Below are 23,823 nucleotides of genomic sequence, written 5' to 3' on the forward strand. Positions count from 1 at the left end.
TCAACAGATGAATGTTAGACACAGATATTTCCTTTAGGGGGCATGTTCCCAAGATATTTTTTGTGGGAGTAAGAATTTCAGCTGGGCCTTAGAACTTAGGTGGAGTTCAAGGACATGAAGAGGGGAGAAATTTCTCTCTTCTCAAGCTTAGGCCACTTCCTCTTCAAACCTTCAAACCTCTTCATCTGTTACTTATTCATAAAATGGACCATAGGAATAAGTTCCTTTCTATGGACATCAGCAAATGATATATCAGTACCTATATTTGTTTTTCTACCAAAGATTTGTTCAGTTTTCTTATTTGAATTCTCCTAGATATTCTGATTGGCTCACTTACACTGAGTTTTTAGTTTTAGTTGTGTTTTTTTGTTTTTTTTTGTTTTTTTTTTCCTAAGCTTTTAAAGTAATATCTGTTGCATCTGCTCTACACTCCAGTAATATTAACTCCATGACATTTGTAAATGCTGATTTGGACATTTTCGAAATGTACTACTCTCGGTGTATCTGAAGTCCACAGGAAGCTTAAAGACAGGGGTCTCTCAAGGGAAGGGCATGTGTTCCTTGATGACCTGGGACATTTTGTTCAAAAGACTGAAACACACCTGAGATTAGCAGCTAACTTTTGAGGGAAGGGCAGGAACAACATTTAAAAATAAAACCAGGGGGTGCCTGGGTGGCTCAGTGGGTTAAAGCCTCTGCCTTTGGCTCAGGTCATGATCTCAGGGTCCTGGGATCGAGCCCCGCATTGAGCTCTCTGCTCATCAGGGAGCCTGCTTCCCCACCTCTCCCTCTGCCTGCCTCTCTGCCTACTTGTGATCTCGGTCTGTCAAATAAATAAATAAAATCTTAAAAAAAAATAAAACCAGTTATTGAAAACTAAAAAGACAGGCTCTTTGATTTTCTAGATGAGGAAACGTTAAAGGTCTCATCGGCTACTTAGGAAGGTAAGAGTAGCACAATGATGACAATCCATCCCATAAACTGAACACAGGGACAATCTGCAATTTTCAAGTCGAGTTCATTGAACTCCACTCTTAGGCCATTGTGAGGGAAGATTTAAAGGTTAAAACCACATTGTTAAGTAGAGGGGAAATCAATACCTGTTCACCAATAATGACCTAGCACTTATTAGAAGGTCTCAGTTTGGGGCAGTTGTATGATGAGTGAATGAATGTATAACTTAATACAAGGATAAGTAGATGGCTAGCAGGAAGGGTGATAATTCTCCAACATGTCTGAAGATTTTCTTTAAGATTCCAACTCTGCCTAAGCAGGGACCGACACTTCATTTAAGGCCAGGATCTAATTAGTCATTCAGTGATAAAAATTTTTATTAACTCCTATCCTCCAGATTTCTGTCGGTAGAATATTAAATATCTCCTAAAAGACCTTCATACGCTTGTGTCAAGCACAGGGGACTGAAAAGAAGATGCACATTAGTCTTAAAACTGATTTTTGTTCTTCACTTTGAAATTCCTTCCATAGTTTCCCTAGACTAGACCCTAAGGGTACGAAGCTAAGCCCCTCATCTAAAGCAAGGAAGTTCTGTGCATGAAGTATCGTTTTGCTGGGACAGCAAACAACTTACAGTTATACTGAATTTCAAGTGGTACAATTGCAATAAAGTAAGGATTTTGTTGTTGTTGTCATTTGGCAGTGGGTTCATCTATAGATCTCTGTATACACCAGCATTCTTCATGGATACAACATAAGACAACACTATTTTAGAAAATAAGCCCTTAGCTGATAAAGCCCAGATTCAATCTTTCTATTTCTAAAAAATGCCTGGGGTGGTGGATCCTGACGTCTATCTTGACATTTGGGAAGGCAGTCTTATCATTTTATTGGGCTCTGCAACCCAGATGGTACCATGCTTTTAAAAAAAAAAAAAAATTCTGGAAGTTAACAAGAAAGGAAAATCTGTTTGCTTGTCCTACACATCATTGTGTTCTGCTTCTCTAAGGGGTTTGCAGGTGTGATATTTTTTCCCAGAAATACTCAAAGAACACTGGACAGCACCTGTTTTAAAGGAAATCTGTAGGGCTCCCCCAAACTCCTTACTTGCAAAATATAGAGTGTTTTTTTTTTTCCCCCTCCAGATAGAGATGGAATTTCTTTGCATGACATGGGACACTTCCTTTTGTATCATTTGTCCTGATAGGTGCCAAATTCTCAAGTCATCACAAGATGCTCACTGTTCCTAGCCTCCTCTAACTTACTTCTCTGGGTTTATTCTCATCAGACCACGTAAGGAAATGACTTAGTCATTCTAGGTCACAGTTTGCATGAATAAGATGGAGGTAACAATACTCACTTCATGAAAAAACAGTGATACATTACAAGGAAAAAGCTCATTAGATGATGATATATGCCATATATGATGATATATGCCAATGCCTGGCATATATATTAAATGCTCAATAAATAAGAGTTGATATCAGTAACATGGAAATTCACCATCACCTCCACTATCACTAACATCACCTCTGCTGTCATCATCATAAGCTTCTTGAGTTCAAAATTATTCTTTTTTTTTTTTTTTATCTTACTTAGAGGTAAAAACTTCCTGTGAAAAAAAGTTGGGCAGGATTTAAAATAGTCATTAATTAAAAAATATGTTATTTACTTTTGGGAATTTCTGACAGAAATAATGAAAGAATGGTAACAATTTTTAGCAATAATTAAGTCTACAGGTGTTTGAATTATTCAATGTATACTATTCTCTCATTGTATTATAACCACTGTCTGATTCCTAGCAATGGAATATGTTCATATACATTGTTCTAAGATTGTCTTCCATTTAAAAAATAAAAATTAATATTGTTGCAAATATGGCAGGTTACCCAGGTTCGAAGCATAATTCTAGGTATAACCGAAAATAATCTTTTGATTTTTCAGGAAGTGAGAAATAAGAAAATATTTAAATATCTATTATGAACAGCCACGTTTTCAGGATTCATAAAATGTCAATAATGCCAATACGCTCTGGACGCAGTGAAGCACCTGCTTCAAGGAAAAGATAATGCAAGCGTTTGAGAATCTAACTACAAATTGGAATCCAAACAAAGAAGGCACCTCCTCTCTGCCAGATGAGCCATGCTGAAAAGAGCATTTAAACAAAAGCTACAAAGCGGATTCATGGGAAATAAAATGTCCAAGTTTGGTCTGCTGGAAGTTTTCACTGCTGCTGATACATTGGTGAGGAGTGTGATTTCATTAAAGCAATAAAAACCTCAAGAAAACAATCAGGAAACAAACATATAGTACAAACTTCATCTAAGTATAAAGAATAGAAGCAAGTCTCCTGGGAACTCCGTATTTACTCAACTGTTAGTTTTTGGTTTTTCAGTTTTTTTGTTGTTGTTTTATTTTTCACCCCCTCTTCCCAGCCGTCAGTTCAGTATGGAAGAAAATCTAAAACCCAGGTGTTTTAACTACTGTTTTAGACATTTCATTCCTAGACCAAAATTACTCTAAAGGTGTAAGGTACTAGGTGCCTTTCTTTATTGAAGAATTAAGTCTTAAGCAGCTCATTTGACAAACAAATGTTTACTAGTCTGGGTTGCATGTCCTTCCATGGCACTGACTACATAGCAACATCAAAGACAGCACACCCTACTACGATCCATTTCGTAAAAGTATGAGAATTCTCAAAAAATAGTAAATAAAATCAGGTTTGAATACTAAAGCACTTAGTAATTTCCAAAACAGGAAGTTAATAGATGGTTATTCCCGAATCATTCAATGGTTAAATTATGCCTGCAAAGATCTAGGGCTTTTCCATAGTCCTACAATCCTCAGCTTTTGACAGTTTCTCCCTTAATTATCAGGCAGGGAATGTAGCGGCTCTGAGCATTTCATCCTCACCCACCCTCTTCAAAAGCAGGAAAGGATTGGCAGGCCTTGAGTGTGTCCCTTTATCAGGACAAAAATGTTCTCAGATAGTCTCTCGTGTCTCATGGGCTAGAACTAGGTTACCCGCCAACGTCTGGCAGCAAGGGAATAGAGAGCTGACTGGAGAGTTGACAATTTTCAGAACCACACTGGGAAGCAGGCTCTGCTCAGAACAGAGGGGGCTGGAAAAGGCTGGGTGGCCAATAACAGGCTTTATCCTAGGATTCTTCTGGACAAGGCTCGCAAACTACTTGAACTGAACCTTTCTGGTCATTTCCATGTGCAAGACTGTATCATAGGATGTAAAAATCCTTAGGGCTGGCAGGCTATGTTAAGGAGTTTGACTTGGAGTCTAGTTAGTGTAGTGTAGTAGTGACCGTGGGGATAGGTTTGGTGAACATTCACTTTGGCTTTCTGAACATTGTGCTTTAACACCATCCCCATTTTAAAGATGAGTAAACCAAGCCTCTGGGATCAACTCAAGATGGTATGGTCAATAAGCCTAAACTGTCGGGCTTATTTTCATTGTCCTGTTTACTTCTATGAAAATTTATATAGAAAACCATGCTGCCTCTTGTAAGTCTCCAGCTCCTAATTCTACTTCACACTCTTCCTTGGCTTTTCACTTGTAAAATAAGTCATCTGTTCCATCCTTTGACACCTACTTTGCCAATTAGTATGTAAGCTTCATGGTAGTATGGACACTGTCCATCTTGATCTTGTTTACTGTTGTACCTTTAGTTTCTAGAATAATTGTAAGTATTCTAAATACTTTCTGAAGGAAGATATGTATCAATGAGTTATTCTGAAGGGTGTCAAAAATCAGAAAATTCCCAGGGAGTGAAAAGACAGTCTTTTTATGGCATAATGAGGTGTTCAAATCCTATCAATTTGTGCCTGCTTGTTACACCTGACTACCCTGGGATTTAATCTGCTTCTATATTTTCCTTATGATTTGCTTTTGTAGGTTTAGACAGAGATATGTTCTTCTGCAGAATATGGTATGTGTGTATTTTTTTAAACACAATTTCTCTTTTTATTTTACTTTTTTTTTAGGTAGAGGTAACCTACCTAAACCTTTAAAAAAGGATATTTATAATACTAATATCTGCTGGCTTGCTTTACCTGCATCAGAATAGGTAGATATGAAAGATTTCCAGAACAGAGGGCGATCGCCATCCCTTGGGCTCCAAACAATCCTCTTTCCTCCACCATTACCTAGCTTAATTGCGCTGAATTTCCATTCTCTGTGGTCACAATGCTGTCCTCCTAAGTTATCTTCTTTTAAAACACATTATTTCTGGAATTAGCAAATTGTTGCATGATTAACACTCTAATTTGTACACTTGTATTTGTAAATTCCTTCCTAAGTTAACCAAATGACTCAGGAAGAAGAATGCTGGAGACTTCAGCTGAGTAGAGGGTGCACAAAAGAGGGGGTGGGGGTTGAGGATGAGGAGATGTGATAATGAAAACCAGTGGGAAGTCCAGAATTTCCCTATATGGGATTTATTTAGGGTGGCAATCAGTTGCATCCGTGCTGCAGTTTTTATAGTAAGAGTAAGGTTATCTCTCAATTTGTATGTTAATTTCAGGTGTCCTAGGATGGGGGAAATGGAGGAGATTATGGGGGAGACAAGACTAAAAAGCCCTCTCTCCCTTTCTACAACCCAGCCCCATTAAATCAAACCTTCCCTATTTTAAAATCTACCTCCCGCTAGGCCTGCGTGGTGGGGTGAAAAGTTTAAATGGTTGTAAATACCTGTAAGACAAAGCAAAAGATTCCAAAGATTTGACATGTGTAGAGTAAAAGTCTCTATTTAAAGAAACTGAACAGTAGCTGAAATTAACCAAGAAAGTGCCTCTTGTTTGGAGCCAGTTAGGGAGCTTCTGTTCCCAAAAGCGATCTCAACGTGACATCTAGTGGCGGCTCCGGGTTTACCCCTTCAGGGCCTGACAGAAATACCCAGTCTCTGTGGTATTCAAAACCTTTGTTCCTGGGGGGTCTAACTTCACTTATGTGGGAGGAAAACTTATTTATTTCACTGGAAAAAGATTAATTAGAAAAAATTCTTTAGAAGAAAATGTTCAAGCGTCATTTTGAAGATGGCATCCAATCTTTTTTTTTTTTTTTTTTCCCCTGATGTATGAATTACCTCTTCTTGAGAAACTATGAGTCTTCCCCACCTCCACAAACCTTGGCCTACTTACAGATTCAAAGAACTGAAGCCCTGTCCCTGGTATTCTAATAATTTTTCTACTTTAAAAATAGATAAATATCTCAGAAGGAGATGATGCATTGGTTTCCTTTGAAAGATTTTAGCATGGACAAATTTTCTTTAAAAAATGTTAATTATTCCAAAGTGTTTATAGGAGGCATATTGGTTTTGTTTGCATATGGGCATTTGTTTTTCGTTTGGGGTTTCTTTTCTTTTTTTTCTTTCTTTTTTTTTTTTTTTTAATTCTAAACTGAGTTTCTTCAAGCACTGGAGATGTTTTTGGTTGCAACACACACACACACACACACACACACCAGCAAATGTAGCATAGTTTTTGGCCAAAGTGAGGGGAAAGTAGCTTTGGTACTCTGCCTTTTAGAAGCCTCCCTGCTCCATCAGTGGCTGCCTATCATCTTGGGCTACCCCTAGAATTTGTCGATGTCCTCTTGGTTACTCCAACTCTTCTCTGAACGGACAGAGCCTGATGCTTCAATCCCTGTCTACCCTCTTAACTAATCTGATTGCGTCATCACTAACGAACTGATGAGAAGACCTCCAATGCTAAGTTTAGAGGTGAACTGGGCTTGCCCAAACTGGCCATCTGCTAACACTGACTCAACTTTTTCTGTGTGATACATACAGCGACACTGAGGACAACTGCAGGGGATGATTCAGTTTCCCCACCATCTTTGTATCGACCATCCACATAGACTTAGCACTGGCTTCTCAGGTATTAGGGAGTTAATTCTGCTGCACCCTCTCAAGTTAACTATGAGCCTGAAACTAAAGATTTTTGTAATTTCTATGCAAGGATTTCATTTTATTAACCATAATTTACTGAGTGCCTTCTATGTATCAGACATGGCACTAAAACCATTTCACATTTTTTTTTTTTTTTTATAAATCCTCAAAGGAGCCTTCAAATAGAGCTGGGTTTCCCCCCCATTTTAGATCTTCGACAACTGAGGCTTAGTGATTTAATGTCTTTCTGCTTGTAAATAACAGTGCTGAGAGATGCTTTTGTCTCCAGTACACTTTTTTTGTACTCTTTAAATGCTTGGGAGTTGGAAATGGAAACTTTGTAGTATAACAACAGTTTCTCTCCCAAACAACTGCTTAACAATAAATGAAGTCTCTCAGAGACTTCTGTAAACATATGCACACATAGTTGATAATGCATTAAAGGAATATGAAGTTATAATACTTTGATCCTAAGTCACTGGAAACTCTTGCTTTGAACACTGATCTCTTTTAACAGCTTCTTGGGCTGTGCTCACCATGGAAGGCCTGATTTCTTCGGGGTGGGGGATGGGGTGGGGTGGGGAGGGGGGTGGGGTTGGGGGTGGGGCGGGGAGGTGGTCCTTAAACTCAGCCCCCATCCACTCCTTCCTCTTCTGTCGCTCCTCCCTCCTTGATGCAGCTCAGACAGACACTCGGACAGACAGAATGGATGCCTTACTCTCTATGGCTTTCATTCAGACCATCACACATACTTGAAAACCCCATAATAAAAATCTACATGGTTTTGAAATAAGCCCTTTAGTTTTGCAAACCTCATCTATGATGCTAAGGAAAAGATGGTTTCTTTGGTAACCAGGATTCCAACACTATGGGCAGCCATAGATATAGCATTAGAATTAGAAGACTGAAATTCCGCTTGAAAGCAAACAGGAAGCATTTTTTCCCCCCTGAAGCTATTGGTTTTATATGATTAATATATTTTAAATGAAACTGCAAACTTTATCTTGATATGTGTGAGAGTCCCTGTATTCCCACAGACGCAGACTCAGAAACACAGACAACAAAGCTACTGCCATGGAGGGAACAGATTGTAGTGGTTAAATGTAAGTCCTCTGAAGCTGGATTAGTAGTTTAAATGTCAGCTCTACAACTTCATGAGTCACGTCAGACACCACGATTGATCTCTCGGTGCCTCAGTTTCTTTATAATATATGGAAAGCTCTTACAATGGAGCCTGGAGTAAGGAAAATAATCCAAATTGTGGGTAAGGACCAGAAGTGCTGGGAATAGATCTCTGTGCATTTCACTTCACAGCCTACAGGCTGTGGCGAATGTCTTCTAGAGAAGTTACTGACAGGTGATATTTATGAGAAGGAGGAGGCATTTCACCAATTTTTTTTCCTTTTCTCTCCCTCAATCTCTTTCACTTTGAGGCAGCAACACACAATTGTTAGATCAGAATAAGTCTTCACATTTTTTTTCCCTTCAGATGATGGATGGCAAAACTAAAATAGGTCCTCTTGAGATAATGTTTTTGAGTGTCCAGCTGGTGGAGACAGGAAAAGCAATTTCAGTGAGACAAGAGCCTTCAAGAACAGATTTGGAGAGAAAGTATTATCTTGGCCTTCTAGAAATAGAAGTGCCATGATGCAGACTGCAAGGAATGAAGATTATCCACAGAGGCCTTCTGCTGCTCACTAAAAGAAGAAATGATGGAAGGTATAAGGCCAATTTCATCTTGGCCAGCTAGCCTGCTGAAACCAAGACAGGCCTGACGGGGCACCATAGCCTGCGGTGAACACTGATCATCTCGGGTGTGGCAGGATTAGAGCAGAAACAGCCCAAATCCTTACACAGAGGACAACCTCCAACAAGCCTAGCATTAACCTAGAGGACAAGTCTAGAGACTGCCACTGCTTTCCTCACGGGGAAGAGAACATTCTCAGACTCACGGTTTTAATAGAGCTACTCTATTTGCCCTCCTCAGAAGCCTAGTCAAGACTCTATGCCGAATGGCATTATCTAATCGTCAGTAAAATGTTTCCACTCACTGAGTAATTTTTGGTTTTTTATATATATATATTTTTTACTTTTCCAGCTTTATTGTGACATGATTGACAAAAAGTATATATATTTAAGATGTACAACACGTTTTATTTTTTATTTATTTTTTTTTAAAAGAGCTCATTCTTTTTTTTTTTTTTTTTAAGATTTCATTTATTTATTTGACAGAGAGAAATTACAAGTACACTGAGAGGCAGGCAGAGAGAGAGAGAAGGAAGCAGGCTCCCTGCTGAGCAGAGAGCCCGACGCGGGACTCAATCCCAGGACCCTGAGATCATGACCTGAGCAGAAGGCAGCGGCTTAACCCACTGAGCCACCCAGGCGCCCTACAACACATTTTAATAGTGCAAAAATACATTGAGCACATTGTATGTGTTTTCATTCTTTCTTCTTCCCTTCCTTTCAACAATATTCATTGAAATCACTATGTGCTAGGTGCTATGAAATATAATGATCAATTCAGACAAGATCCTTGCCTATGGGTATTGAAGAGGAGGAAAAAAAATCCACAAGTAAGCAAATAAGATAATGGTAAAGTACAACAATATATACTAAAAAGATGAGATATGACGTGGTTCACCTGGGAGGGCTGCCCACTTTAGAGTAGATGGCAAGAAAAGGACTTTTTGAGGAGACAGCTTTGAGTAGAGATGTGTGGTTGAAAAAGAGGACCAGCCCCTCTTTCATCCAAGGTTTTTTTTGGGGACATGAACATGTACAAAGGCCGTGAGGTAGGAAAGACTTTGATATGTTCTAGGAACATTAAAAAAAAAAAAAAAAAAAAAAGCAAATGTGACTAAAACATATTAACAAGGGCGTGTCTGAGATAAACTTGGAGATACAGGTATGGATAGATTGTCCAGGGCCATAGAGACCCCGGTTGTAAGACCATTTATTATCAAAATAATAGAAAACAAATCCACATATTAAAAACGGGAGTGCCAAAATATAAAAAAAGTAACGAAAAAGGGTCGTGCCATGGTTTACTTCATAGTTTCAATTATTTAAACTGCTGCATGGCGATTGCATTGTAAATGGGTAGGAATGGAAGCTTCTACATGGATGGCTGCAATCCTGAGAGAGGTAGGGAGTAATGGGTTAAACTGGCATAAGCATAAGCAATGAAAGTTCATCCCATTTAACTATTACGCCAAAAATACAAAGAAGACCTATGTCTTCACCTTTTCAGGGATGAGTTAACAAAAGCTTCTAGTGACTGCTGCCTAAAATCACTCAGCTTCTCAGTGAGTCAAGACTCAAACCCAGATCAGTGTGGCTCAAAGGCAAGTTTCCATTCTCGTAGGCTTTGGATTTATACCTCTTTAGGAGGTTTGGCAAAGGAACTTAAAGTAAGCTTCAGGGATCCCTAACACTCAGCGATGCTTGCTCTGAACCAGCAGTGTTCTAAGAGTTTCCCATGCATTGGCAAACTTGATTTCCCCAACAATTATGTGAAGTTCAAACTGTTAGCACCCTCATTTTGCAGAGAAGCAATTTGCATCTTAGAGAAGTTAAACTAGTAAATGTCAAAGGCAAAACTTCAAACCAGGTAGGTGAGCTCTGAAGCCATGCATTTAACCACTAAGCAATTTAAGAATAATTGTCCTCTGCTGGCCAGTGTTTCCACATCAAGTGGTATCCTTTAAATATACCCAGGAAAATAGCCACCATTAACCCCTTTTCAAATTGCAATTAAGATAAGGATTTACACAAAACAGAAAAGCTTTTGTGGCAATTTCATCAAAATGCTAAAGATTAGACAGGCAGGGCTTCCCACACACCTCACATGAGAATAAGAGAACATCTCTAAAAGAAAGCGAACAAAAGATTTGTCTTTTAATGGCTCTCAAGTCTCCGAATCAACATTTCTACCAGGTCTGCTTTTTCTCATATCAATGTAGGAGACAGATTGAAATGCCAAACGGAACTGCTCCGTGTTTTGGGAAAAACGGTCTCTCATAAACAGCCTGAACTCAAAACACATTTGTTAGATATCTCCTGCGAATTTGCAACAAGTTGGGTTTGTAGATTCTTAAAATTAATCACAAAACAATCTCATATCCCAACAGAACAGGAATGACATAAAATGGGCTGCCTTCATTCTCTGCTAGGGCCCCAGGAGTATCCCACAAAGCTCAAAAACCAACTTGAACAGCTAGAACTTTGCTCACAGTTCCCATCCCGCATCTCCACCATGACCTTAACCACTTGCTGTAGAATTACTCTGCCATTTCCACAGGCCCCTTGACTGCCGCAGGTCTCACCACATTAATATGTAAAATTTAGCTAATTTAGGCTTTGCAGGGATACACAGCTGAATCTCTTGCTCCAACTGAGGATCTTAGTGTTTCAGAGAGAAGACAAACAACAGACACCTGAGGTCCTCCTCATCTGACTTATTATTAACGCTAATAATAACTAGGGATTACTTGAGACTTTGCATGTATAGTCTCATTGAATCTCATAACAACGGAGGACAGTATTGTCATTCTTACTTTTCTTAGGAATGTTAAGGTCCCTTAATCAGATTTAGAGCCCTGGGTATCTGACTCTAGACATTTATCTATTATATTCCTAAGTATATAGTATAGGATATATAGTATTAAATGTATGTTTTCTGAAGTACTAATTAATATGGTGTATAGATTAAAATACAGAGTATATATGCCTAACCATACTGTAATACGCTTAAGATGCCAGCACTAATTCCCCCTCTTTTTCCCCAGTGGGATTCACAACATGCCATGCAATGTGGATTGGGCCAATAGACTCTACACAGCTTAGTTTCTGGTTTTCAATCCTACATGTAAATTTATAATCACCCTGGGAGATTTTTTTTAAAAGTGCTGATTATGCCCTTTCCTGGCCTGGAGGATTCTGGTTTAACTGCTCTTCCTCAGTCTCTAAATTTCCTCTATCCATCCCTCTGGTGATTATAGAGATTTCAGGGTGGGCTTCGAATATAATTGCTCTGAGCAAATTAATGTAACCCTACTTGTACAGCCTGAATTGTCTCCCCAAAATTCATATATTAAAGCTCTGACCCTCAATATGAGTGGGTTTGGACATAGGCACTTTAAGGACATAATTAAGGTTAAGTAAAAGAGGTCAAAAGGTTGGGGCCCTCATCTGATAGGACTGGTGTCTTTTTAAAAAGAGAAAAAGAGGGGCGCCTGGGTGGCTCAGTGGGTTAAAGCCTCTGCATTCGGCTCATGTCACGATCCCAGGGTCCTCAGATAGAGCCCCACGTCGGGCTCTCTGCTCAACAGGGAACCTGCTTTCCCCTCTCTTTCTCTCTGCCTGCCTCTCTGCTACTTGGGATCTCTGTCTGTCAAATAAATAAATAAAATCTTTAAATAAATAAATAAAAAGAGAAAATAACACCAGTAGTATGTACACAGGTTAGAGATCATGTGAGGACACAGCAAGAAAGTGGCCATTGGCAAGCCAAAGAGAAAGGCCTCACCAAAACCCAACCGTGGCACCTTGATCTTAAACTTGGACTTCCCAGTCTCCAGAACTGTGAGAAAATAGATTTCTATTCTTTAAGCTGCCTAGTCTGTTGTGTTATGGCAGCCTGAGCTGACTAATACAAGTGACTGCTGCAGGCCTGGGAAAGGGGTCTAGCATCTGAATGTGAATAGAAAGGCTCTAGGGCCGGCAGCCAGAGGCATTCATCCCTCTTGCCCTTATGGAGGCCAGGCTAGGAATGGAGTGAATAGAGAGGGAAGAAGCTTCAAATACTGGAAAGGAACAGAGCCTCACAGTTTATTTGTATAGTGTTCAACGATGGTGAGGAGGGAGTAGAGGCAAGCTGAGGACAAGACACACACACACACACTCTCTCTCTCTCTCTCTCTCTCTCTCTCTCTCTCCCAGGTGGGATATTACCACATTCCTCAGGCACTTCTGGCTGCCCTAAAGCTAAGGGAAGGAAGAACAAATGGTTAACTTCTAGAGATCACTATCCCACAAGAAAAGTCCCCCTCAGTTTACAAAAGTCTTAGTGATTTACAGGAAAAAAGCATTCTTATCAATAAACTAACTTCCAGAAGGAAACTCCTAACTCTCTTAAAGTTAATGCTTTACTGGAGGGAAAAATCTTAACTTGACAATGGCAAGACCTCCAGTACCCTGTAGGTCCTTTTTAACTTAGGAAAGTTTTTTAAAAACGTCCCTTTTTCCTTACCCCCAACTCTCAAGTATGTAATCAGCCTCTCCCCGCCCTACCCACCGCCCCCCACCCCCTGCCGCCATAACCCCAGTACAGGAGCTCTTTCTGCCACAGGTCCTGTCCCTGTGCTTTAATAAGATCATCATTTTGCACCAAAGATGTCTCGGGAATTCTTTCTTGGCTGTTGACTCTGGTTGCCACCAAACCTACCAACATTCCAAAACCTACATCACTGGGAAGGAGCACTACTGAGAAAAGACAGGATGGAACTCTAAGAATGAGTCTTACAATATCCTTACTTCTTTCTCCATTGCAGGGTAAGGGCAGACTGTGCTCTTCCCTATCACCCCCTACTAGATGCTATGGAGCCCTGCATCTTTCCAATTATTCAGAGACCAACTACTCTTTACTTTGCGTTTGTGTATACTTTAAGATAGGACCAATATATGTGGAGGGAGAGTGAAAGAGACTTATAACTGGTCCTGTACCCTGAACAGTTTTGGAACATTTGAAGACAGAGCATAGTCTATCCACAGCAAAGTTTTCTAATCAAGATTACTTTTGATCTGGGGCTTTTTCCAGTGCCTTGATGAAAGAGTGAATTGCAACCTTTTTAAAAAAGCATCGTGGATTAAATAAAATGTGAAGGTGACTACAGTATTAAGAAATTAATCAAGGGCTGCCAGACAGTGAGGATACAATTTTCACAACAAATGCTACAGCTGAATATCTTCCAGGATCATGATTGTGCTTAGAACGTGCGGTCTAAAATAAAAATGTAAGCTCTCAGATGTATTGCACTGAATTGAAAAAATCTGCTAAGAACTAGGCTTAAGCCTGGGAACTTTAGCTTTCTTCTCTATGAAATAGAGAAAACAAAGTCAACCTCCTATGATTTCTGGAGAAGTGAATGTGTTGACATTCTAGAATCTTCTCAAATAGTGCTAGGATAGGGGCTTCGGAGATGTTACTTGATTTTCTTACTTCCTTTCCTAATTCTCGTTTCTATCCTTTGGTTATTGACAAGTTAATATCATTCTGATACTCCGTTTCTATACATTGTAAATAACATTTTATGGTGACAGATGGCCACTACACTTGGGGTGAGCATTGCCTAACATACAGAGTTGTTCAATCACTATGTTGTACACCTTAAACTAACGTAACATCATGTGTCAATTACACTCAAATAAAAAAAAATAGGGGAAAACATTTGCATAGGATTATGACAGGATATGTATTAAATACTCCATAAAATGGCTTGGTAACATACCAAGTCCTATGACAACATTTGTTCATATTATGTAAAATTATGTAGAGATTTGGGCATTAATCCCCAACTGGGATCTTTCCTCATACAGGTATCTCCCTTTCATAAATAGCTGTGAGGCTGAAGAGATGAAAACTGACAGAGAAAGTGTTAGCCCATTCATTTTAATTTACTTTAAGCATCCATCACTAACCAACAGGTCATAGGACTGTCTGTTTATGTCTACTCCCTGAATCTTCTCTGCCACGTAGTGAACGTGTCACAAACTACAAAGGTTTAGTGCTACAAATTTGGAATGATCACATTACTTCTTTGAGCGGCAAAGTTGCTAGCTCTCAGTTATATAGCATGAAATCATACCAGGCTTTATATGTTAGGGTTGACAGACCCATGCACGTTATAGCAATAAAGTATAGGATGAATACACACTTCTGTACATACGCTCGGTACCTTTCACATTTCTCTTCTCTTTGAATTACTCAAGTGCTCTCCCAAGAGCCCTAATGAAACTAGGCATAAACTGAATTACATTCTTTTAAAACTGGAACAATCACACATCAACTTCCATTAACTCCCTTCCCGGAGATCTAACTGGTGCATATAGCACTGTGAAAGCACATTTTGGCCTCCATTTCTTCCTCTCATTTGTTTATTCTGGAATAAATTTGATTTGATCTCATTAAAATATCCTTAAATGTACTAAATCTTGCATTAGTAGAAAGACACATGAAGCTTTTACACTAACCTCTTGTCCCATGCTCTATCCTGGGCTGCCAGTTTGTGGTCTACTAGTTTGTGAATTAGCTGTCTGCCGCATTTAGGTCGGTGAAGCCTTGAAATCTGTTTTTGATGAGAAAAAAAGGGACCTCCCTCCTTTCCTCCAAGTAAGGAGTATATGAAGGACATCTTCAGTCAGTGTTGGCCATGTCATCATAGGTGTCTACTCCTACTGTGAGTTTTAGTGACAGCAGTGACCCAGGTAAGAGGAGGAGAAGCTCTAGGTTACCAGGCTGCCATGTGGTAAATTACTTCCTGGAGTACATGTCCAAGTCCTAGAAGAAAGACCCACTATACCAGGCATGTGTCCGGGACCACAGACACTCTGCTTGGTTCCCAATAAAAATAAAAAATAAAATCTTATACTAGCGAATAGCTGGCAATCACCTACAATTGAAAAATATATATATTTAATTGTGGTTCATTTAGTTAAAATATATTCTGAAGTTATTAAAAATAAAACAGGTTACAAAGGACATTTAACTTGAAAAGCTTATGATGATAAATTGTTGAGTCATGATTTCGCTTTCATTTCCACCACTCCCAGTTCCTGTTTTTTTTTTTTTTAAATTAATGAAGGTGTTACTTTTTCTATAAAAGCCTTATTGAGATGTAATTCCCATACAAAAAGTTGCTCATTTGAAGTGCATAATTCACCTACCTCTTCCTTTTTTATTTTTAGATCCTTAGGGGTGGAAAAAAAAAGTGCACAATCCGGTGGTTTTTAGTATAATCACACAGATGGGCAATAATTATTAATATCTAATTGTAGAACATTCCATCACTTTGAAAAGAAATCCTATCCCATTAGCAATCACCTATCAGTGTCTCTTGCCTCCAGCCATGGCCACCACTAATCTACTTTTTTGTTTCTGTAGATTTACCGGTTTTGGACATACCAGGTAAAAGGAGTAATAGGATACATGGCCATCTGTGTCTACCATTTTACTGCCATCCTGTGTTCACAGTTCACAGTTGAGGCGCCTATCTATACTTGATTCTTTTCCAGTGACAAATAATTCTCTATTGTTCAAAATACAAGGCTTTGTTTTTATTTTTAATTTATTATCAGTTGATATATATATTTGGGTTGTTTCCATTTTAGGGTTATCACGAATAATATTACTATGAGCATTCATGTTCAAGTTTTTGGTGGACACATGTTCAGTTGTCTTAGGTATATACCTTTAAGAATTTCTTAAGAATTCCTGGATCATATGGCAACTATTTTAACATTGAACATTGAACTATGTTTAGCATTTTAACATAAAACAGCTTTACAAAGGCAGTACTATTTCACATTCCCATTATGACATTGAAAAAACAAAAACCAAAAAAACTCAAACAAAATAACTTTAGACTACTTAATTTTAGCACACTGTAACTATGGAGGCTACCGAATTTTTTTTTTTTTTTTTTGCCTTTTTAAAGTTCTGATCTATACTACGGCCATCTTACTGCAGCAAGATTTAGCCCCTGCAATTTTTCATTCTAAAAGATTATCTCTATTCATTGCCATTATGAATGTAAGCAAACCTGGAGACCAGAGAGAGAGAATTAAAACATTACAGACCATTCAGGATGCAGAGAAAATAGAGTAGTAAAGGTAGATGAGTAAACTACCCAGTAAGCAATCAAAATTAACTTTGCTTTTTTACATCAAGGAGAAAAAAATGACACTGAGATAAACAACTTGGAGATGAGTAAATTGAAATCAGTAAACTCCCAATTTAGGAGGTGAAAAATGGGTTTTGGGATTAAAAAATGCTGTTTTTCCCTTTAAAGACATTCTTTGCACAAATAGAAGCAGGTAGAAATTGAAAACAAATTTCACTAAATGCCAGTGCTTCCAACAGCCCAGTGTGTGAAAATCCAGCTGTTCTTTTCTACTTCATACATTAGCAGTGATAATGGCAAAGACGATGCCTTCCTTATTTGCTGACAGTTGTGTTGATGATGCAGGAGTCAAAATAGCATTTCTCTTCTGGGCAATGTTAATTATGGAGTGCTGACAGGAGTTCAAAAATAAATCCCAACCCTTCCAGTCAATGCCCCATATCAATATAATATGAGAAATGCGTAACCCACTGACAGGCTTGAGGGAAGGGTACATTCTGCCTGCTGCCTCCTCTTTTTCAAGAAATAAGATTCATGGTAGATTTAAAAACCAGTAAGAATAAGAGGTTATATCAGAATAGCAATTTACAGATATATCTATTATCTACCTTTTATATTTATATTGCTCATTTAAGTCTTTGAAGCAGAAAGAAAATGTAACCTAATGCTTTTTTTTCCCCCCCACCAAGTGATAAAACAGAGTCTAAGAAATTAAGTGGCACAGGAAATGAGTAAAAGAAAGAGGATTTTTTATCCCAGGCTTCTGTATTTTCATCTAATTCTAGAACTTTTTTGTCTTTCAGAACGAATTTCTGGGCACAGTCCAGCAATTCTCAAGTTATTTATGTGGACAATGAGTCAGATTTTTTTGCAGTTTGGGCCCAATGATGAATTGTGTGTGACCACACCACAAAGTTTTTTGGCCATGCGCACTTCTTGCTGGAAATATGTTAATGATGCTGACCTACAATATTTAGAACATTTGAAATTTATTACCAGCATGATCATTGTCAAAAATACAAGGGAGATTTAATAAGCATTTCTTAACCTCTACGGTAGTTTTTACTACAGTGCCTTAAGTTAAGTATTATGATCCTCATCTTTTGAAGCAAGAAAGTAATAGTAGCAAGGGTTAGCCAGGTCAACTAACTAACAGAAGAAATGCTCATGGTTCAAACATAAGTTTGATCTCAAAGCCCCACACTTTTATAACGTGCTTGAGAAAATGCAGTTTAGCTTTAAAAAGGTGTTGTTCCTTTGAACCAGTGATTTCACATCTAGGACTGTATCCTAAGAAAATCAAGGGTGTATACTATGATTTAGTCCTAAGAGTCTTTGTATCAGTGGTGTTTACAGTTGCCAAAAAATGTAAGTAGCCTAAAAAGGGCTCAGTTAAACTGTGTTCTATCCACATCCTGGAATAGTATGCAACCATTAAAAAATTTGTAACAGAAAATTATTTATTTTAATTTAATTAATTAATTTAATTTAATTATTTATTTATTGGAAAAAGAGTAAGATAACATATACTCTTTTTGGTAAATTCCACTTAGCCTGCAGAATTCAGTTAGGTATTACTTCTTCGGTGGAGTGTGTCTTCAGCCCGTTTCTTATTCCAAATAATATTAGGCTGACTCTCTTCTGTGTTCCAGTAAGTCTATGCATATGGTGAATGGTAGTATGCTGACTTATCTGGGTATCTGTCTCTCCTTATAGGTTATGACTTCCTCAAGGCCACAGAAAGAGTTTATACCTTCATTATTATCCCCCTCATATCTAATTCACTGATTCACAATTAATAGGAGGTAGTCAATAAACATTCACTGAAAGAATACATGAGTGATGCTTCAGCAGTGTGTCCAACCTATCCCATGTTAAGGATCGGGTACAAAATAAGGTTGGATGGCTTACTAGGGAAAACTGTCATGCTTACTAACAACAGAGGAGAAAGAACCTGAAGTTGAGTTGCCCTTGACCTTATCCAGCTGTCTGAAAGCAGAAAGGGGTTACAGTCTCTGCACACGTGTAACCCATTCACTTCATGGCATGGTCTAGCCATGCCCTGACCACAATAGTCTGACAATAAACTGAGACAATGTGGGCGTTTTAATGTGATGTGAACACACTTCTATAGGATACATTAAAAGATTTCCCTAAATACATCTCTCTAAAGTAGCTTTAAAATTTTTTTTGTAGATTTTGTCTAGATATCTATTTTATGAGGATAGAGGTCTTTAACATTTTTTACAAAAAGACCACTAGATCTAAAAAGTTTAAATTTCCATATTGTTTTTGCCATATTGTTTTGCTGAATTTCATTTGTTAAGTCAAGATTTTTGTTTTTGTTTTCACTTTGAGACTGGGGTGAGCTTTTAACAAAGCCCATTAAAATATAGTTAATGAGAGGATTTGTTCATTATTCTTTTCTGTAGACATTACAGTAGAGCAGAAATGCTTCCAACAAGATTACAAAAATTCTTCTGGGAATGAGAAAAGAAAGTTGCTATTTGGAGTTCACTGGGGATGAAGATCCCTTTCACCCTTGGCATCTCTACAGTCAGTATTTTCAAATTATCTAAAGAAAGTCAGAGAAAGGGTCATCGGGAACAAAGTTAAATGGATAAGGGCCAGGAAAAGAGAAAAAAAAAAACACCAAAGCAAATTTACAGAAGTCAAAACAGAAAATTGCCTTCAACTAATACTTAAGAAAACTTTACATCTTGAATCTCAGTTGGGTATATGCGTGCTTTGACGTAAAGGTGTAGCCAGATTTAGAACCATGACATTTTTCATTGCCTGAAGGAGTTTCTCTTTGCCATAGTATTGTTGCCCAGCAGAACCATCACATAGTATGGCTTAATATTCTGCCTCTAAGATTAGACGGGGAATGTTGGCAGGGGAAAACATCAAACGGCTGCCCTCACTTTGTCCATTCTATACCCTGCTGAGCTGGGATTACATGTAGAGCTATGAGATTCAGTTCCTCCCTGTTGAGGGTTCCTGTTTGGTTTTGTTTCTGTGCAGGGGAGGAGGTTATATAGACCAAAAAATGGATGACCACCAGAAAAGAGTAAACTTTCCAAAACATGAACCACGCTCCCCCACACACTTCTGTAAATCTGAAAGTACATGTAATCACAAGATTTTTTTTTTTTTAAATGACTTTGGTAATATTGACCCTTCCCCCTGAAAACCAAATGATTTGGATGTGGTAAATAAGGAAAGATGATCACTTCCCATCTCATTATATTCACACATAAAGAAGTCTTGGCATGAAAAATCCTTCCCTTCACCTCTACCTTTTGAATATATATAACTAAAAGCAATACCTTCGTATCCCAAGAAAATGCAGATGATTCAATAATCAATTTTCATAGCAAAGAGTCATCATTCCTTTCCTACTCCAAGAATATTCATGGAGTGACAACTTTGCTCTAACTAGTATCTATGTATGGGGTATATACAGCAATTAACAAAACAGATCACAGCCCTGACTTCATGAACCTCTTATTTGGTAGTAAAGATGTTTTCACTATTGAACTGCTGACAATTTCTTGTAGCTCAAGACATTTCATATTTATCAAGTTTATAAATGTATAAAGTTAAACTGAGGAATACTGGAAATTAGATACTGAGACATATGCAAATAAAATTCAATGTAACAAAGTAACTCTGTAACTATATAAGCTAAATGACACAGATATAAACCCTTAAACTCTAGTTTAAAATCTCCTAAACATACCCACTCATAGCACAGAAGTCACAAACTTTGTATCTGGACTCATCATCTCCTCTAAGAAACTCTCCTGTCCTCATTCATCCTCACACAAATTCCAGGGACCGAGCCTATTAAGTTCATGGTCAACAACATATCCTCTTAAAGTGACTCACAGCCAAATTAAATTTCACATTCTAATTGAGTGTAAAGTACCAGAATGGTGAGTTATAAGGGCTAGACATAGGTGAATACTACATAAATATTTCACATGGTCCTCTAGAAACAGGAGACAAAAATATATGGCCGGAAACGTATACACTGTCAAAGGTGATGTTGCTTGAAACACACATATAGATAGTTATATCAAGTTCTTCTCACACATTATTTAAGACTGGGAAAACTCTTGAATAAAAGTTCTACCACTTCATGGCTGGGTGAAAGCTAAGGATTAATTTTCCTAACCCTGCCTGGTGAACTCTCAGTTAGAAATGCTGACATAGCAGATTTGGGCTGGAAGCTACAATTTTGCTACAACTGTATCCAAAGTTTGGGACCTCAGTTCCAAATCATTCTAAAGGAAGGGCTGGTTTTTCCCCCCACCATGCAGCTAATGAGCACCACAATTCAACACGGGGACCCCTTCCGCATTTTATGTCAGGCGTTCCAGTTCCCTGGGCAACCGTCATGGAGAAGATCGCTCACCTGCTACTGCTCTGTCTCTGTAAGTTTTCCCCTCAATGAAAGTCTGGTCCCGGCTTCCGTGTGTGCTTTCAGCTCATTCACTTGTGATTACTCGATATTAGATGCTTTTGGACAAGTTAATTCTCTGTGAGCCTCAGTATCCTCTTCATCAAATAGGGATAATGACAGTAAACACTTCATTTGGTTTCTGTAAGGATTAAATGAGATAATCTATGTCAAGTGTTTATCACCGCACCCGCACACAGTGATCATCCAAAAATGCTAGCTATTATTAAAATGTAGGATTTAATTCCAGGGGATTTTTAGTACAAATAAGGAGATCGTATCACATCTTAAAAGGAACTACAAAATAAACTTGAGAGCTTTTAAGAAGAGACATAGAGAGCCCTCATTCTGTAATCAGTGACTCTGTTGCCAAGATGATAGAATTATTTGATGACGGAGTTAGGTCTGAGTTCCAGGTCAGGGATATTTATCATGAAGAAGACACAAAGCAGACACCTGCTTAGTCCCTAGACACCTTTCAAAAAAGGAGAATGGAGAGGCGGGGTGTGAAGGAAAGAGAGCCCAGTGACGGCTCGGCCTTCCTACACAATTATTCATTTATTCACTCATCTAAGCACCATCTCCTTATTCAGCAGTTCCATATTACGATACACGGTGCTAAGCACCACGGTGAAGTAAGAGGTCAAATCAGGCAAACGCTGAGAAGAATTCACTTGTCTAAAACTTATGCCATGCATGCCAGTCTCCAAAGGAGGCTCTGGCCCCCTGTAGACCACATGGAAGTCAGCTAGAGCAGAGTGTTTAAGCAATTAAGCAATCAATTCTGGTAAAATGCCGAGGTAGCAAATTCGGTCATGGTCAAATACGTCAAAGAGCTGGAACTCGAAGGCTTACACACCAGCATACTGATCCTGTCAGAGAAGAGGCTTATGTTCTCACAACTATGGCTGTCCAATTTGGCAGAAAAGGACTTGGATCTAGGACTGTGCTAACACAGTTGATGGATTCTAGCTCTTAATCATGCCACGGGAGGAGCTACTACTTCCCTAATTAGTTTCACAAAAGCCTCCTGAAGTGCGATGGTTTGGATTTGTGAGGTCCTTGTACACCGCCCCCAAAGTACGGGGGAAACTGGAGAGCACAGACCCCCACCATGTGGGCTTCCTGGTGTTTTGTCCTGGTTTGATCAACACACTTGTTATTCTTTAAAATATTTTATTTATTTATTTGACAGAGATCACAAGTAGGCAGAGAGGCAGGCAGAGAGAGAGAGAGAGAGAGAGAGAGAGAATGGAAGGAGGAAGCAGGCTCCCCGCTGAGCAGAGAGTCTGATGCGGGGCTTGATCTCAGGACCCTGAGATCATGACCTGAGCCGAAGGCAGAGGCTTAACCCACCAAGCCATCCAGGCACCCCCATACTTGTTATTCTTAAGAAACTCATCATGTAAAAGAGAATGAGACTTCTAAGTGTATTATTAAACTAATAAAATTAATAGAATGAGAGGCTATGGGGGAAAAGTACATGCCATGTCAAGGGGAGATCATCCATTTCCTTAACTGATACATTCAGCTCTCTTGGAAGGGCTGGAGAGAAGCCAATCCTAAATCTCAGATCACTTCCCTCCCCACGAGAAGGAGAATGCCTCTCTTGAGTAAGATTAGTGCACCTGTACCATCCACTTTTGAAAGGTAAGAGGCAGTTTCTATTCCTACATGTAATTAACTGGCTCTGTAACTATACATTCTCACCATGTACCTCAGGAGCCAGTTTTAGGGGGGATGACAGAACTCTGTTCTGGCCTTTTATACAAAGTGTATTTCTCGGTACAGCTTTATGGATAACGACATTGATATTTGAATGTCTGAAGAAGTCAAAACTTCCTTGTCCACCTTTTAACAGGTAAGAACTTGAAAGAGACATTTAATTCAATGTCTCTTTTAAATTTCATTTATTTAAAAAAATTCATACCTGAATTTGAATCCTAGTTGATAGCAGGAAGATTGAATTCAATCTTGAAGTGTCAGCTGTACTCCTTACCTTACCCCAAGGCCATCTCTCTCTCATTGGGTTGTGTAAGCATTAACTGAGGTGACTTACAATAAGTAGTCCTAATTCTGCTTGTGTGATAGGGGTAAAGAGAAGATACAAAGAGAAGTCTGGACAAAGAGCCTTGAAAGATTAAGGGATGGGGCGGGGGTGGAGTCTTGATATTGGAAACTTCATTTTTATTTTTTCGGTTACTTTAAATACAGGAAATATTATAAAAATTTAGCAGAGGACTAAAAATATTTTTTGAAAACTTCTTTCAAATTTTGACACCACCATTTTGAACCAAGAGCTTAAGTATTACAGCAACAGCAGAGGAGAACATTTAATAAACCACTGTGGACGTAAAAACCTGAGTCCAAGCCACTCCCCGTCAGAGGACATTGTTCTCCATGTGTCATTTAAAATGCAATTCCCTTCGAATGGGCTCAGAGCAGTTCTATTACCAGACATGACTGTTTTTACTACTAGCAGTGGTTTAATGATTTTATGTCATCACAATAATAGAAACATGACATTCAACTGTGACTACAGCTTGTATGAGTCTATTTTTGGAAAGGTGATTGTAGAGGACATGAAAATGTGGAGTCTTGG

At 38.6% G+C, this 23,823-nt stretch overlaps 1 protein-coding gene across 6 annotated transcripts in view; it reads right to left on the minus strand.

Moving 5' to 3' along the window:
* The window catches only part of LOC132008405 (leucine-rich repeat-containing protein 4C), a 1,212,627-nt gene that overhangs the window by 953,858 nt on the left and 234,946 nt on the right, over positions 1–23,823 (minus strand). For 5 of the 6 annotated variants that reach the window (XR_009401630.1, XR_009401629.1, XR_009401631.1 and 2 more), the window contains exon 2: positions 21,177–21,363. The exons of the other annotated variant lie outside the window; for it this stretch is intronic. The gene's annotated coding sequence lies outside the window, so the exon portion shown is untranslated. The remainder of the gene's footprint in view (positions 1–21,176; positions 21,364–23,823) is intronic. 6 annotated transcript variants of the gene reach the window in all.

Source organism: Mustela nigripes, unplaced genomic scaffold (assembly GCF_022355385.1).
Source record: "Mustela nigripes isolate SB6536 unplaced genomic scaffold, MUSNIG.SB6536 HiC_scaffold_148, whole genome shotgun sequence".
Taxonomy (NCBI): domain Eukaryota; kingdom Metazoa; phylum Chordata; class Mammalia; order Carnivora; family Mustelidae; genus Mustela; species Mustela nigripes.